This window comes from Triticum dicoccoides, chromosome 1B (genome assembly GCF_002162155.2).
Source record: "Triticum dicoccoides isolate Atlit2015 ecotype Zavitan chromosome 1B, WEW_v2.0, whole genome shotgun sequence".
Lineage (NCBI taxonomy): Eukaryota > Viridiplantae > Streptophyta > Magnoliopsida > Poales > Poaceae > Triticum > Triticum dicoccoides.
This window is the reverse complement of record NC_041381.1, coordinates 142,894,747-142,907,866: the sequence shown is the minus strand read 5'-3', so window position 1 is coordinate 142,907,866 and position 13,120 is coordinate 142,894,747.

Below are 13,120 nucleotides of genomic sequence, written 5' to 3'. Positions count from 1 at the left end.
ATGTAAGTAGGAGCCCCCAACCGCGATTTTACCAGCCTGTTGAAGCTCCTCCCGCACACCCCTAACCTCGGTCCGCATCTCCTTGGTGGAATTAAGTGCCATGTTCAGGTCGGCCGAACTAGCCTTATTCTCCTTTTCAAGGAGTTCATACCGGTCGGCGGCATTTTTCAACTCCACAACCATTTCGGCTATCTTTTCTTCGCTTCGGCGATGAGCAGCCTGTTCGGCTCTCAATTCTTCGGCCACCTTTAGGGCAGCCGCACTGCTAACCCGAGCTTGTTCCTTGGCCTGGGCAAGTTCCGCTCTCGGGGCTTCCACGGCAGCAGCACCATCTGTAGTCCAAGCATATCGCATTAATATTATGTCCCTCTCATATCTTCCTATACAACACAATAAGGAAAGCAGAGCACATACCTTGTGACTCGTCCAGCCGATCGTTCACCAGTGTGATATCGGCATCAATAGATCCGATCTGCCTCCTTAGCTCGGCAACTTCAACGGACTGGTCGGCTGCCGAACCCTTAGATACCTGTGCATATGCACAAGCACAATCTTTACTATATGATACCCTGTTTGCCGCCTAGGGCGGGCAACCAGAGTCTCAGGGGCTACTATCCATATGGAGCACACCTAGCGCGTGCCTCGCAGTATTGGTACATGATAAGCACATTTCATATATATACAATTTTGGCATAGAAATATATTTTTTATTGAGATATGACCATCAATTCTTGCTATGAAATATTGAATATTTGCATGAAAATCATATAAAGTATCATTTACCAGTCATTGTGTTTCTTTTGCAGAAAAGTTCGCAAAGGCACTATAAACTTCAAGATCTGGACTAGTGGCTAAGAGAACTAGTCAAGTGAAAAGGAAGAAGAAAGACAGAGGGACTTGTGTGTGAAGAAATGATGCTCCATGGGACAAGTTAAAGAAGAAAGGGACCTTCTTATGAAGAAAGAAGAAAAGGAGAAGGGCCAAAATTGCAAAGTGGCAGATCAGAGGAGGGGTCAAAATCCCTAGCGGCAGCTAATCCCCATCGGGCCTGGCATCTCCATCTTCCTCACCCCACCTTCTCCACCACCGGCCGCCGCCACAGCCAGGCCGGTGTGGGGAGCGCCACCGCTCCACCGCGCCTCCACCTTCGCCGTCGCGCCACCCACCTCCAGCACCACATCACCCATCTCCATCCACCAGCACCATCATCCACCATCACCAGCGCCACCACTCCACCATCACCACTCACGCGTCCCATCAGACACGAGGACGCAGGCGTCTGAACCTCCGCGCGAGTTCTCCTTCCCTTACTTCTGCTGCTGCTCTTCCTTGCACCCCTGTGTTGCTGTCCTTCTTACCCTCGACCTCCTGCTGCTACTACTCCCTCTCTCCATCGCCTTGCTGCTGCTTTATATCTCCCTGACCTACTGCTGCGCCTTCTCTATTCCTCCCCTACTGCTACTGCTCTTCTTCTTCCCTTGCCTCGCTGTTCTTGCTCCTTGCCTCTCTGTCTTTCTGATGCTCTTCTTCTATTGCTGCACCTTCTTGCTGCGCCCCTGCTGCTTCTCCCTCAACTCTCTCTGCTGCTCCTCTCATGCCCTACTGCTTCTCTCTCTCTCTCTCTGTGTGTGTGTGTGTGTGTGTGTGTGTGTAATTTCTATGTAGCAGAGACGTTGTTAGACCTTGTGTTATTCAGACTTGTGCTTGTTTGGTTGTTCTCTATTAATCTGCAAGAAGTAGAACAATTTAGTGTCACTTCTGTTGACGTGTAAGAACTAGCTATATATGTCACACATATTCTGTACTTGCTGATGATTTGTGTCCAGTTTATTGTTCGTGTGACATAAATGCATATGTGTGTGTGTTTGATGTGAAACAATTATATATATGGGGCATGTATTTCAGTTAGTGGTTTGTATAAATTCAGATTACTACTTGTGATTCTATTTTGTATTGAAATTACTCTTTGTGGTAGTCAGTTGTGTGATCATTTAATTTCCAGTCTCTGTATTAGCTCTATACCTGTAATATTTGTTGTGACATGAAGCATTATCATCCATGTCTTTTATCTTGTTTCTTCTCTCTGTCATACATTTGTTAGATAAATATATGTGTTCTAGTATTGTTGTTTCCATTTGGTCATATTTGTATTCTTGTGTTAGTGTCTACTTTCTCAAGTAAAACGATAATACCAAAAAGACTAAAAGTACAATCTGAACCTCCCTTTGTTTCTGTGTCTTTTCCTTTATTGATACTCTTGTTAGTGTTACTTTATTTTCTATTTTCATCACCCAATATCATGTTACCTAGCTTTAGCCGAGCATAGTTGCCATCGCCTAGTCCCTGTGGAGAACACGACACTCGTAGTTTGGGGCGTAAAAACCCCGCTATATTACAAATGATCATTTTGGCGCCGTTGCCGGGGACTAGCGTCGAGCGATTGTGCTAGGCTATAGACTAGGTTTTTCTTATTTTCATCTTGTGCCATATATTTGTGATATATCTCTAGCCACTAACCCCTGTTTTAGTTAGTATCTTTTTGTCTTCTTTTCCTTTTTGCAGGTTGGATTATCCTCTTGGTTATGGCTTACTATTCAGATCATCAGGCTTATGCGAGCAACACTACAAACAACATGGAAAGTGTTCAAGAACTCATAGGTAAGATTTCCCATCGATTAGATGATTTAGCTCGGCAACGAGAAGTAGTTTTTGAGGATAGGCCTTGCTCTTATGTTCCTTATTCTAGAGGCCATCCTTATGTTGCTCCTACCTGCCATATTTGTGGATTTCAGGGCCATTCGCCCGCTGAATGTCAGCGTGGTTACTCCCATCCTCCGAATTGTTTTGGCATGAGCTTCGCTCAACATCATAGCTCATACCAAAACAATTACACACATGGGTGGCCTGAAAACCAGAATATGTCATATAGGAGCAATAACCCTGAGATCTCACCGTTTGCTTCTAGTAATCATATGCAGGGATTCAGGTACAATGAGGAGAACCACAACTATGCTCCACAACAGTCTTATTCAGCTCCTATTCATATACCTCTACACCAGAAGATGTGTCCAATGGAGTTAAATGGTCCTCCATTTGGTCAACCAACAACTCCAGCACCTGTTGTGCAATCTCATGTGCAAGTGCCCACTCAAGATGAGTTCGATGACATAGACAAGCTCACACTTTTGAGTCTCGAGTTCACTTGGAGTGCCGAGGATGATCCTATTAGGAAGGTGATACTTGAGGAAATGAAGAAGATTAAGAGTGGAAAGGAGCTAGTGGAAGATTGAGAAGAACATCAACGCTGGCAGTACTATCTCTTCCCTCCTTGAGTTGAGTGTGGACGAGATTCCCCTTGATACATGCAAGGTTCCAACACCGTCACATCCAGTTGAACAAGTTAGCAAGAGTCCAGAGGAAGAAAGACCTCAGATTGAAGAAGATGAACTAGAAGACAAGGAACAAGATGGTCAAGAGCTGCAATTCCCAAGTGATCAAGTTGAAGACTCATCATCTATTACTCCTAAAGAAGTACAAGAAGCTGCTATAGATGAAGATGAAGAACATGAGATTCATTTGCCTATTGTCATACCAGAGCGTGATGTGTCAGGTTTACTCAATCCTCTTGATGACATGATGCCTTGTGATTTCTTTGCTACCACCTTGCATTACATGATACCATCACTTAAGATTGATTTGAAAACTCATTTGCTTGGATATGATGATATATACCCTGTTAGTGGCATTACTCTCATTTGTGATGATCATAGTTACTTTCCTCGTGCTAGTCCTATGCTTAATGAAACATATCATTCCCATGCTAGTCTTGAGCTTAATGATAAATATCATCCTCGTGTTAGTGTTGACCTTGCTGATTTCTACCATCCTGAACATGTGCTTTATAGCTATGCTTATGTAATTGGATATTCGATTGATGACTTGGAGGGTATTATCCCTACCACTTGCATTGTCTCTTTGGTTGAGTGCTCTTTCAGGTTGTTGCTTGTGCACGATCCACTACATGCTGACCAAGTTCGAGATGACATTCCCTGGGATCCTGGTGGAGCCAGAGAATGGCGATGAGGAGAAGCAATGGGGCACACATATGGAAGAGTGAAGCTGGAGCATCCATGAGGAAGCAAGGGAGAAGAGCTGCAGTTGGTGAGGTGATCGAGAGAGTGCTACATCATCAAAGCCTGGTGAGCTGTTTCATGACCCATTCTGAGTATATCATCCATTGATACATGCTGAAATCAAATTTTATTTGGGTTGCTTGAGTCATTTCTTAAATACCGTCCCACTGAATTTTACCTTCCACATAGGGCGATTGATGTGAATATGTGAACTGAGTGTTGAATGCCTTGTAAACTAGTGATCTATACAATGCTTGCTTTGCTGAAATTAGTGAAAGCTATTAGTTTTGAGTGCTCAAATCCCTAGTACACTAGAAAACTTAATCATTTTCTACTTTTAACTTGATACACCTAGATCACCATGTTTAGATGCTGAATTTGTGCCAAGTGTCTTCCCATTGAGAGCAATCACCTAACCACTATGGATTAGCATGCTATGTTCCCTGGATCGGTAGCATGTGAACCAGACATGGAGAAGTGATGATTCCTGTTTTTGTTCTTATGCGTTGTTCATTTAAGATAACTAATAATGTATAAATAAGTCTGGCTACCTACAGTAGCATGTCATGTTCCCGAGATCGGTGGCATGTGAAATCAGGTTAGCTTGGGCAGTAATTATTAATAAAAAAATTTAATTGTCGAACCAGGTGTATACCATGTTCTCGGGATCGGTGGTATGTTCCTTTGGGGAGACAAACAAAAAAAAAACTAATAATTGGTCGATCCAGGTGTATACCATGTTCTCGGGATCAGTGGTATGCTCCTTTGGTGAGATCGATAAAATATTATCATTGCTTTACTTCTGTAAATAAGTGAACTGATCACAAGTTTATGTTCTTTTTTGTGCTCTGGATCATGCTCTCTTTAGGAACCTTTGGCACAATCATCATTTGAACTTGTTGATCCACTTTTATCATTGTAAAAGTATAAAATGATTGAGTCAACTAGTATCCTATTGCTTTGTAGCACTCTTGACCATTAATTTTCACTAGCTAAGTCCAAAGCATGCACTGTTTAGAGATCTACTTCACTTGGTATTCTCTAGTCAGCTCACTGTGCACATTCTTGCTCTTGTCATATGCCTTTGCTTGAGGACAAGCAAAAGTTTAAGTGTGGGGGAACTTGATAAGCACATTTCATATATACAATTTTGGCATAGAAATATATTATTTATTGAGATATGACCATCAATTCTTGCTGTGAAATATTGAATATTTGCATGAAAATCATATAAAGTATCATTTACCAGTCACTGTGTTCCTTTTGCAGAAAAGTTCGCAAAGGCACTATAAACTTCAAGATCTGGACTAGTGGCTAAGAGAACCAGTCAAGTGAAAAGGAAGAAGAAAGACAGAGGGACTTGTGTGTGAAGAAATGATGCTCCATGGGACAAGTTAAAGAAGAAAGGGACCTTCTTATGAAGAAAGAAGAAAAGGAGAAGGGCCAAAATTGCAAAGTGGCAGATCAGAGGAGGGGTCAAAATCCCTAGCGGCAGCTAATCCCCATCGGGCCTGGCATCTCCATCTTCCTCACCCCACCTTCTCCACCACCGGCCGCCGCCGCAGCCCGGCCGGCGTGGGGCGCGCCACCGCTCCACCGCGCCTCCACCTTCGCTGTTGCGCCACCCACCTCCAGCACCACATCACCCATCTCCATCCACCAGCACCATCATCCACCATCACCAGCGCCACCACTCCACCATCACCACTCACGCGTCCCATCAGACATGAGGACGCGGGCGTCTGAACCTCTGCGCGAGTTCTCCTTCCCTTACTTCTGTTGCTGCTCTTCCTTGCACCCCTGTGTTGCTTTCCTTCTTCCCCTCGACCTCCTGCTGCTACTACTCCCTCTCTCCATCGCCTTGCTGCTGCTTTATATCTCCCTGACCTGCTACTGCGCCTTCTCTCTTCCTCCCCTACTGCTACTACTCTTCTTCTTCCCTTGCCTCGTTGTTCTTGCTCCTTGCCTCTCTGTCTTTCTGATGCTCTTCTTCTATTGCTGCACCTTCTTGCTGCGCCCCTGCTGCTTCTCCCTCAACTCTCTCTGCTGCTCCTCTCACGCCCTACTGCTTCTCTCTCTCTCTCTCTCTCTCTCTCTCTCTCTGTAATTTCTATGTATCAGAGACGTGTTAGACCTTGTGTTATTTAGACTTGTGCTTGTTTGGTTGTTCTCTATTAATCTGCAAGAAGTAGAACAATTTAGTGTCACTTTTGTTGACGTGTAAGAACTAGCTATATATGTCACACATATTCTGTACTTGCCGATGATTTGTGTCCAGTTTATTGTTTGTGTGATATAAATGCATATGTGTGTGTGTTTGATGTGAAACAATTATATATATGGGGCCTCTATTTCAGTTAGTGGTTTGTATAAATTCACATTACTACTTGTGGTTCTATTTTGTATTGAAATTACTCTTTGTGGTAGTCAGTTGTGTGATCATTTAATTTTCAGTCTCTGTATTAGCTCTATACCTGTAATATTTGTTGTGACATGAAGCATTATCATCCATGTCCTTGTTTCTTCTCTCTGTCATACATTTGTTAGATAAATATATGTGTTCTAGTATTGTTGTTTCCCTTTGGTCATATTTGTATTCTTGTGTCAGTGTCTACTTTCTCAAGTAAAACGATAATACCAAAAAGACTAAAAGTACAATCTGAACCTCCCTTTGTTTCTTTGTCTTTTCCTTTATTGATACTCTTGTTAGTGTTAGTTTATTTTCTATTTTCATCACCCAATATCATGTTACCTAGCTTTAGCCGAGCATAGTTGCCATCGCCTAGTCCCTGTGGAGAACACGACACTCGTAGTTTGGGGCGTAAAAACCCCGCTATATTACAAATGATCAGTACATCACCAGCAGGCCCCCAATTCTGTCCTACGTCGGTCCAAGACGCTAGTTGTGACGGAAGGCCCGAGCGGAACTCGGGGGCGGCCACCCACTTTGTGCCTCTGGGAGCCGAAACATAAAACCACCTCCGTTGCCATACATCAGATACTTCGGGGAAAGAACCCTCTGGCCATTTGGCATCGGCGTTCCTGCTTATTATGGCACCTCCGCACTCCGCATGTCGCCCCTCGATCATCTTTGGCTTCACATTGAAGGTCTTGATCCATAAGCCAAAGTGTGGGGTGACATGGAGGAAGGCCTCGCACACTATAATGAACGACGAGATATGGGGGATAGCGTCTGGAGCTAGATCATGAAAATCCAACCCGTAATAGAACATGAGCCCCCTCACAAAAGGATCAAGGGTGAGGCCCAAGCCGTGGAGGAAGTGAGGAACAAACACAACGCTCTCATTGGGCTCCGGTGTAGGGATGACCTGCCCTGGAGCAGGAAGCCCGTGCTGGATGTCGGCAGTCAGATATCCGACCTCCCTAAGCTTCGCAATGTCCTCCTCTTGGATCGAGGAGGCCACCCACCAGCCTTGAGGGTTGGATCCAGACATATTGGAGGATCTGGGGTGATGGAGCTTAGGTCTCGGGTGTTAGAACTCGAGGTGCGAGAAGGCGCGAGGGAGGTGGAAAAGAGGCATAGGCCTCGACCCCTTTATAAAGGGGGTGAATATCAAGAGTCCTCAGGGTGACCGCTTGAGGCTTATCTAAAAGCATACAAAGTCATGCCAACGGTCATCGTGGGGTTACACACGCCCGTGTTGATGGAAGATCCCGTAATAAGAGGAACACAATCTCTGCTTTGGCAGGACGTGCCAATAAAACAGCCTCGCAACGCGAGTCGAGGTGGGGCGAGAAACACCGATTCGTGTTGGACTAGGCCACGATGCGAAGGCACGACGTACGAAGATTGCCAGCAGATCAAATTTATGTTATGATCCCTACGATGGTATGTGAGAATCATCTCGCAGATCCGAACACGGTCTAAGTGTTCGATAATTACTGTGGAGTATTCGGAGATGGAACCCGCCTTGCAATGCTGAATACAAGACTGTGCGCCGGACTCATCGTCATTGAAGACTGGTCCAGGGGCTACTGAGGGTGTCCTGGATTAGGGGGTATCCGGACAGCCGGACTATATACATCGTCCGGACTATTGGAACATGAAGATACAAGACTCAAGACTCCGTCCCGTGTCCGAGTGGGACTCTCCTTTGCGTGTAAGACAAGCTTGGCGATCCGGATATTATATTTCCTTCCTTGTAACCGACTCCATGTGAACCCTAGCCCTCTCCAGTGTCTATATAAACCGGAGAGGTTGGTCCTTAGAAGGCCGATCATAATTACAATCATAATCATCATAGGCTAGCTCTTAGGGTTTAGCCTCTACGATCTCATGGTAGATCTACTCTTGTACTACTCATATCATCAATATTAATCAAGCAGGAAGTAGGGTTTTACCTCCATCGAGAGGGCCCGAACCTGGGTAAACATTATGTCCCTTGCTTCCTGTTACCATCAGCCTAAGACACACAGATCGGGACCCCCTACCCGAGATTCGCCAGTTTTGACACCGACAGTAGCACCATGATCTTCATTGTAGAGAGTCTCCTATGGTCTCACTTTCATATACTAGTGGGAATTTTTCATTATAGAACTTGGCTTGTTTATTCCAATGATGGGCTTCCTCAAAAGTGCCCTAGGTCTTCGTGAGCAAGCAAGTTGGATGCACACCCACTTAGTTTCTTTTGTTGAGCTTCCATAAACTTATAGCTCTAGTGCATCTGTTGCATGGCAATCCCTACTCACTCACATTGATATCTATTGATGGGCATCTGTATAGCCCGCTGATACGCCTAGTTGATGTGAGACTATCTTCTCCTTTTTGTCTTCTCCGCAACCACCATTCTATTCCACCTATAGTGCTATGTCCATGGCTCATGCTCATGTATTGCGTGAAGATTGAAAAAGTTTGAAAATACTAAAGTATGAAACAATTACTTGGCTGAAACCGGGGTTGTGCACGATTTAAATATTCCGTGTGAAGATAGAGCATAGCCAGACTATATGATTTTGTAGGGATAGCTTTCCTTGGCCATGTTATCTTGAGAAGACATGATTGCTTTGTTAGTATGTTTGAAGTATTATTGTTTTTATGTCAATATTAAACTTTTGTTTTGAATCTTATGGATCTGAATATTCTTGCCACAATATAGAAGATTACATTGATAAGTATGTTAGGTAGCATTACACATCAAAAATTTTGTTTTTATCATTTACCTACTCGAGGACGAGCAGGAATTAAGCTTGGGGATGCTGATACGTTTCCAACGTATCTATAATTTTTTGATGTATTCATGCCATGTTTATAACATTTTTACATGCTTTTGGTATGATTTGGTCAGAACTAACCTGGACTGAAGCTGTTTTCAGCAGAACTACCGTGGTGTTGTTTTTGTGCAGAAATAAAAGTTCTCGAAATGCGCTGAAAATCAATGGAGATTTTTTCTGGAAAATATAAAAAATATTGGAACAAAAATTTATCGGAGAGGAGTCCCGTGGGGCTCACGAGGGTGGGGGGCGCGCCCTCCCCCCTGGGGCGTGCCCCCATGCCTCGTGGACTCCTCGTGGGTCCCCTAACTTGTTCTCGACGCCAAACCATCCTATAAATACCCAAACTTCCAAAAAGAAACCTAGACCGGGAGTTCCGCCGCCGCAAGCCTCTATAGCCACCAAAAACCTCTCGGGAGCCTGTTCTGGCACCCTTTCGGAGGGGGAATCCATCACCGGTGGCCATCTTCATCATCCCGGCGCTCTTCATGACGAGGAGGGAGTAGTTCACCCTCGGGACTGAGGGTATGTACCAGTAGCTATGTGTTTGATCTCTCTCTGTCTCTATCTCTCTCTCTCTCTCTCTCTCTCTCTCTCGTGTTCTTGATTTGGCACGATCTTGCGGGTTCACTGACCTTGTGAACTTATGAATAGGGGTTGGCCCACGTTTTCGCCTTGACTCTCCGGTAGAAACTTTGGGGCACTCTTTGAAGTTCTTTGTGTTGGTTTGAATAGATGAATCTGAGATTGTGTGATGCATGCCGTGTAATCATACCCACGGATACTTGTGGTGACATTGGAGTATCTAGGTGACATTAGGGTTTTGGTTGATGTGTGTCTTAAGGTGTTATTTTATTACGAACTCTAGGGCTGTTTGTGACACTTATAGGAATAGCCCAATGGATTGATCGGAAAGAATAACTTTGAGGTGGTTTCGTACCCTACAATAATCTTTTTGTTTGTTCTCCGCTATTAGTGACTTTGGAGTGACTCTTTGTTGCATGTTGAGGGATTGTTATATGATCTAATTATGTTATTATTGTTGAGAGAACTTGCACTAGTGAAAGTATGAACCCTAGGCCTTGTTTCGAAGCATTGCAATACCGTTTACGTCACTTTTATCATTAGTTACCTTGCTGTTTTTATAATTTCTGATTACAAAAACTTATATCTACCATCCATATTGCACTTGTATCACCATCGCTGAACTAGTGCACCTATACAATTTACCATTGTATTGGGTGTGTTGGGGACACAAGAGACTCATTGTTATTTGGTTGCAGGGTTGTTTGAGAGAGACCATCTTCATCCTACGCCTCCCACGGATTGATAAACCTTAGGTCATCCACTTGATGGAAATTTTCTACTGTCCTACAAACCTCTGCACTTGGAGGCCCAACAACATCTACAAGAAGAAGGTTGCATAGTAGACATCATGTACGCGTTGGCTGCGCCGGGCGCAGGGCGCGTTCGGGCGTAGGCGATCACAGCTAGAGGCCGACAAGCGCGGCCAGGGATCACGGCGGGCATGGCTTCGAGTAGGGGAGGTGGAACAGCGGCCTATGGCATCGATTCTAAGAGGGAAATAGGGGGAACGGGGAGAGGGCTCACAACGGAGGTCTTCGGCGAGCTCGTGGAGGATGAGGTGCAGCGACGGTGGCAGATCAACGGGGCGAAGGTAGATGACAATGAGGATTCGGTGATGGAGTGGCCTCTGGCTTGTTCACGTCGGCGTAGAGGATGTAGCAGAGCACGACACGGCTATGGGGCATGGTCTCCGGGCATGAGGATGATGGAGAGCGTGCATGTCAGGTGAGGCATGTCGACGGCGGCGGCGGGTCTGCGCTGTGGGGAGGAGAGGGACAAGAGGATGGGTGAGGAACGTACTAGGGTTTGGGGGAGAGGAAGAGGGGGGTGGGGGTTGCTATTATCTACCGAGGGAAACAACGGGGAGGCACGGGATGTCTGCCACAGTGCCATCGGTGGCCATGGCGCTGGTGGATTGTTGCCACGATCCCCCTGTGTGAATAGGGAAGGGAGATGAGGTGAGTTGGGCTGGGCTGGATGTCCTTCCTTTGCTAAATGGGCCGAAGGTGTAAAATGGTTCTTTCTATTTCTTTCTCTGAAATTATTAGTAGTTACTGACCTCTAAAAGTTTAGCCATCAAACTAATTCTATTCATTACAAAACTTTGCATAAAATTCCAGGGTAATATTATTGAGCCACACACAAGCCTCTAGGAGAAGTATGTTTAGGATTCAGAATGGCCAAGTTATGTGTTGTTGGACCACTTATTAATTTCCTAGGAATTTAATTGTGAGCCAAATGAAGTTGGTTTCATCATGAAGATGATCATGGGAATTTATAGAATTATTTGAACATTTTAGTTTTACTGATTGAAGAAAACAAATATTTGACTTTATCTTAAATTTGAATTTGAATGGGGTTTGAATTAATGCAAGTTTATGAATAGTAATCATGATGACGTTGCATCATTAGTAGAGGGTTCACTGTGGAGTTTGGGTTCTCTATGGTGGTCTTTGTGCTTTGGGCACTGCAGTTGCTTTACCATCAACTCGTGTGGGGGTACTCTGCGGTGGACATGGTGTTGTGTCATCTAGAAGTGGGTTACTATCCGCTGGGGTTGGGGTTAGATGGGTTGTAGCTGGTTCTCTGTCCAACAGTGTAAGTGTGCAATCTGGAAGAGTCTCGATTATGTGTGGTGGGGCTAGTTCATTCGCCAGTACAACCATGGTTCTATCTGCATCGATGGGTAGCACTGTCTTTTGTGAAGAACGGGTTTTTGCTCCCATAGATACTGCCATCACCCCCTCCAGTTCAAATGGCTGATAAACAAGAAAACAAATTGAACGTACATATATTGTATGACAGACAGATGTGGTAATTCACATATATGTTATCTAACCAAATAGGACAGCATGAAACCATTTTACATATATGATGGCTAACTAAACAGGATAGCATGACACCGTTTCAGATATATGATGGATAACTTAACAGGATAATGACACATATGATGATTATCTAAATAGGATGACATGACAAAACTATATGATGTCTTTCTAAAATAGGTTGGGATGAAATAATTCACATACATGTTGTCTAAGTATACATGACGGCATGATATAATTGTCATAATTGATTCATATACTAAGCAGCTGGCACTCGCATGTATGATCTCTAAACTAAGCAGATGGAACTGAATATTGTGCATATGATTTCTACACTAAGCAATGCAAGACACCATATGCATGATATGAGAAATATAAACATTGCAAATTAGATCATACACCTCAGGTGGTATATAGGATTGGTCATCCGTTGCTGAATCCTCCTTTGAGGAGCTACCTGTAACCATCGAGATATATGCTTCAACAGGTACCATTGCCTGCTCTGAAGACCTTGTTTTCACTCCCGATTTTTCCATAACCGACTCAAATGGCTGATACACATGAAGAGTAGTTCAATATGCATAGATTGTCGACAAATGAAATACGTAATAAAAAAAGGATGGCATGAGATAATTCACATATATGATGCCAGGCTACAAGGCTGTACATAATTCACGTATATGATAACTGGCTGAAAAACATGCCATTGTATAATTCGCATATCTGATATATAAAGCAAATAGGAGGCATTCACACAAAGCATGTCCAATCTAAGCAGATGGTATGGCAATGCAAGACACCATATGCATGATATGAGCAATATAACCCTGCCAAGTTAGAGCA